The sequence below is a fragment of the Hoplias malabaricus genome, chromosome 1 (genome assembly GCF_029633855.1).
Source record: "Hoplias malabaricus isolate fHopMal1 chromosome 1, fHopMal1.hap1, whole genome shotgun sequence".
NCBI classification, from domain to species: domain Eukaryota; kingdom Metazoa; phylum Chordata; class Actinopteri; order Characiformes; family Erythrinidae; genus Hoplias; species Hoplias malabaricus.
In genome coordinates this window covers 17,053,381-17,058,380 of record NC_089800.1, presented here as the reverse complement: position 1 = coordinate 17,058,380, position 5,000 = coordinate 17,053,381, and the positions used below count along the sequence as shown (strand labels likewise).

General features: G+C 41.9%; 2 non-coding genes across 2 annotated transcripts; both read left to right on the top strand.

Moving 5' to 3' along the window:
- Positions 1 to 1,587: 1,587 nt before the first annotated feature.
- Positions 1,588 to 1,660, top strand: trnar-ccu (transfer RNA arginine (anticodon CCU)). Its single transcript has one exon. It is a non-coding gene; the product is annotated as a tRNA-Arg (tRNA).
- A 2,899-nt stretch (positions 1,661 to 4,559) lies between these two features.
- trnar-ccu (transfer RNA arginine (anticodon CCU)) lies at positions 4,560 to 4,636 on the top strand. The gene has a single exon. It is a non-coding gene; the product is annotated as a tRNA-Arg (tRNA).
- The last annotated feature ends 364 nt before the right edge of the window (positions 4,637 to 5,000 follow it).

Below are 5,000 nucleotides of genomic sequence, written 5' to 3'. Positions count from 1 at the left end.
AGACTCATATTTAGACAGCGCTGGTCTTACTTTCAAGACATCTCATGCCAAAGCCGAGATCTGATGGTTTCACTTTCAATACATTCAAGTGAAAACGTATATGGGTTTTGGACAGTGGAAATCTACAACTCTAATGACATATATGACATTATGGGGACATCGGATGCATGAAAAATGTTTTTTCTTAGCATAAAAATAACGTTATCCCAAAGAGTAACCAGTCTTTGGCCATCCTATCTGTAATATATTTCACATCAGTGAAACATCATGTTTGTGCCAAAATAACAAACATTTATTGATGCATCCAATGTCTCATTGATCTCATATCTGTCTTTAGAGTTGTAAAATTTCAAGTGTCCAAAACCCACATATTTTTTGACTGGAATTTATTGGAAGTGGGATGGTCAGGTCTCAGCTTTGGAACAACATAGGAGGATTTGACAAGCACACCTGCCTATGTCTGAGTCTCCCTTACGCAGGGTATGAGTTTGGAGAGGATTGGAGAAAGTCAAAAATTTCACCCAAAAATTTTCCAAAGGTGACCGGTGAATGCAAAGGCAATCTAGGCAAGGAGAATATATGGAGTTTTTTTCTGAGCCCCAGTGGCCTAATGGATAAGGCACTGGCCTCCTAAGCCAGGGATTGTGGCTTCGAGTCCCATCTTGGGTGTACTGCTAGCAGAGTGGCGTAGCGGAAGCGTGCTGGGCCCATAACCCAGAGGTCGATGGATCGAAACCATCCTCTGCTAAAGATGAAGACACCCAACAATCTTTGAGGTTTCATTTTCAGACACTAGGCAGCAAAAGGAGGCCAAGCTCTTTTGCTAGGATGTTCTCTCTCACATCAGTGAAAAGATAAGTCTAACCAATGCTATCTTTACATGAGGGGGCACCCAGATTTGAACTGGGGACCTCTTTTGATCTGCAGTCATTTTTGAGCAAAACTTTTGACTTTCTCCAATCTTCTCTGTACTCACACCCTGAGCAGAGGAGACTCATATTTAGACAGCGCTGGTCTTACTTTCAAGACATCTCATGCCAAAGCCAAGATCTGATGGTTTCACTTTCAATACATTCAAGTGAAAACATATATGGGTTTTGGACAGTGGAAATCTACAACTCTAATGACATATATGACATTATGGGGACATCGGATGCATGAAAAATGTTTTTTTCTTAGCATAAAAATAACGTTATTCCAAAGAGTAACCAGTCTTTGGCCATCCTATCTGTAATATATTTCACATCAGTGAAACATCATGTTTGTGCCAAAATAACAAACATTTATTGATGCATCCCATGTCTCCTTGATCTCATATCTGTCTTTAGAGTTGTAAAATTTCAAGTGTCCAAAACCCACATATTTTTTGACTGTAATATATTGGAAGTGGGATGGTCAGGTCTCAGCTTTGGAACAACATAGGAGGATTTGACAAGCACACCTGCCTATGTCTGAGTCTCCCTTACGCAGGGTATGAGTTTGGAGAGGATTGGAGAAAGTCAAAAATTTCACCCAAAAATTTTCCAAAGGTGACCGGTGAATGCAAAGGCAATCTAGGCAAGGAGAATATATGGAGTTTTTTTCTGAGCCCCAGTGGCCTAATGGATAAGGCACTGGCCTCCTAAGCCAGGGATTGTGGGTTCAAGTCCCAGCTGGGGTGTACTGCTAGCAGAGTGGCGCAGCGGAAGCATGCTGGGCTCATAACCCAGAGGTCGATGGATCGAAACCATCCTCTGCTAAAGATGAAGACACCCAACAATCTTTGAGGTTTCATTTTCAGACACTAGGCAGCAAAAGGAGGCCAAGCTCTTTTGCTAGGATGTTCTCTCTCACATCAGTGAAAAGATAAGTCTAACCAATGCTATCTTTACATGAGGGGGCACCCAGATTTGAACTGGGGACCTCTTTTGATCTGCAGTCATTTTTGAGCAAAACTTTTGACTTTCTCCAATCTTCTCTGTACTCACACCCTGAGCAGAGGAGACTCATATTTAGACAGCGCTGGTCTTACTTTCAAGACATCTCATGCCAAAGCCAAGATCTGATGGTTTCACTTTCAATACATTCAAGTGAAAACATATATGGGTTTTGGACAGTGGAAATCTACAACTCTAATGACATATATGACATTATGGGGACATCGGATGCATGAAAAATGTTTTTTTCTTAGCATAAAAATAACGTTATTCCAAAGAGTAACCAGTCTTTGGCCATCCTATCTGTAATATATTTCACATCAGTGAAACATCATGTTTGTGCCAAAATAACAAACATTTATTGATGCATCCCATGTCTCCTTGATCTCATATCTGTCTTTAGAGTTGTAAAATTTCAAGTGTCCAAAACCCACATATTTTTTGACTGTAATATATTGGAAGTGGGATGGTCAGGTCTCAGCTTTGGAACAACATAGGAGGATTTGACAAGCACACCTGCCTATGTCTGAGTCTCCCTTACGCAGGGTATGAGTTTGGAGAGGATTGGAGAAAGTCAAAAATTTCACCCAAAAATTTTCCAAAGGTGACCGGTGAATGCAAAGGCAATCTAGGCAAGGAGAATATATGGAGTTTTTTTCTGAGCCCCAGTGGCCTAATGGATAAGCCACTGGCCTCCTAAGCCAGGGATTGTGGCTTCGAGTCCCATCTTGGGTGTACTGCTAGCAGAGTGGCGCAGCGGAAGCGTGCTGGGCCCATAACCCAGAGGTCGATGGATCAAAACCATCCTCTGCTAAAGATGAAGACACCCAACAATCTTTGAGGTTTCATTTTCAGACACTAGGCAGCAAAAGGAGGCCAAGCTCTTTTGCTAGGATGTTCTCTCTCACATCAGTGAAAAGATAAGTCTAACCAATGCTATCTTTACATGAGGGGGCACCCAGATTTGAACTGGGGACCTCTTTTGATCTGCAGTCATTTTTGAGCAAAACTTTTGACTTTCTCCAATCTTCTCTGTACTCACACCCTGAGCAGAGGAGACTCATATTTAGACAGCGCTGGTCTTACTTTCAAGACATCTCATGCCAAAGCCAAGATCTGATGGTTTCACTTTCAATACATTCAAGTGAAAACATATATGGATTTTGGACAGTGGAAATCTACAACTCTAATGACATATATGACATTATGGGGACATCGGATGCATGAAAAATGTTTTTTTCTTAGCATAAAAATAACGTTATTCCAAAGAGTAACCAGTCTTTGGCCATCCTATCTGTAATATATTTCACATCAGTGAAACATCATGTTTGTGCCAAAATAACAAACATTTATTGATGCATCCCATGTCTCCTTGATCTCATATCTGTCTTTAGAGTTGTAAAATTTCAAGTGTCCAAAACCCACATATTTTTTGACTGTAATATATTGGAAGTGGGATGGTCAGGTCTCAGCTTTGGAACAACATAGGAGGATTTGACAAGCACACCTGCCTATGTCTGAGTCTCCCTTACGCAGGGTATGAGTTTGGAGAGGATTGGAGAAAGTCAAAAATTTCACCCAAAAATTTTCCAAAGGTGACCGGTGAATGCAAAGGCAATCTAGGCAAGGAGAATATATGGAGTTTTTTTCTGAGCCCCAGTGGCCTAATGGATAAGGCACTGGCCTCCTAAGCCAGGGATTGTGGCTTCGAGTCCCATCTTGGGTGTACTGCTAGCAGAGTGGCGCAGCGGAAGCGTGCTGGGCCCATAACCCAGAGGTCGATGGATCGAAACCATCCTCTGCTAAAGATGAAGACACCCAACAATCTTTGAGGTTTCATTTTCAGACACTAGGCAGCAAAAGGAGGCCAAGCTCTTTTGCTAGGATGTTCTCTCTCACATCAGTGAAAAGATAAGTCTAACCAATGCTATCTTTACCTGAGGGGGCACCCAGATTTGAACTGGCGACCTCTTTTGATCTGCAGTCATTTTTGAGCAAAACTTTTGACTTTCTCCAATCTTCTCTGTACTCACACCCTGTGCAGAGGAGACCCATATTTAGACAGCGCTGGTCTTACTTTCAAGACATCTCATGCCAAAGCCGAGATCTGATGGTTTCACTTTCAATATATTCAAGTGAAAACGTATATGGGTTTTGGACAGTGGAAATCTACAACTCTAATGACATATATGACATTATGGGGACATCGGATGCATGAAAAATGTTTTTTCTTAGCATAAAAATAACGTTATCCCAAAGAGTAACCAGTCTTTGGCCATCCTATCTGTAATATATTTCACATCAGTGAAACATCATGTTTGTGCCAAAATAACAAACATTTATTGATGCATCCCATGTCTCCTTGATCTCATATCTGTCTTTAGAGTTGTAAAATTTCAAGTGTCCAAAACCCACATATTTTTTGACTGTAATATATTGGAAGTGGGATGGTCAGGTCTCAGCTTTGGAACAACATAGGAGGATTTGACAAGCACACCTGCCTATGTCTGAGTCTCCCTTACGCAGGGTATGAGTTTGGAGAGGATTGGAGAAAGTCAAAAATTTCACCCAAAAATTTTCCAAAGGTGACCGGTGAATGCAAAGGCAATCTAGGCAAGGAGAATATATGGAGTTTTTTTCTGAGACCCAGTGGCCTAATGGATAAGGCACTGGCCTCCTAAGCCAGGGATTGTGGGTTCGAGTCCCATCTGGGGTGTACTGTTAGCATAGTGGCGCAGCGGAAGCGTGCTGGGCCCATAACCCAGAGGTCGATGGATCGAAACCATCCTCTGCTAAAGATGAAGACACCCAACAATCTTTGAGGTTTCATTTTCAGACACTAGGCAGCAAAAGGAGGCCAAGCTCTCTTGCTAGGATGTTCTCTCTCACATCAGTGAAAAGATAAGTCTAACCAATGCTATCTTTACATGAGGGGGCACCCAGATTTGAACTGGCGACCTCTTTTGATCTGCAGTCATTTTTGAGCAAAACTTTTGACTTTCTCCAATCTTCTCTGTACTCACACCCTGAGCAGAGGAGACCCATATTTAGACAGCGCTGGTCTTACTTTCAAGACATCTCATG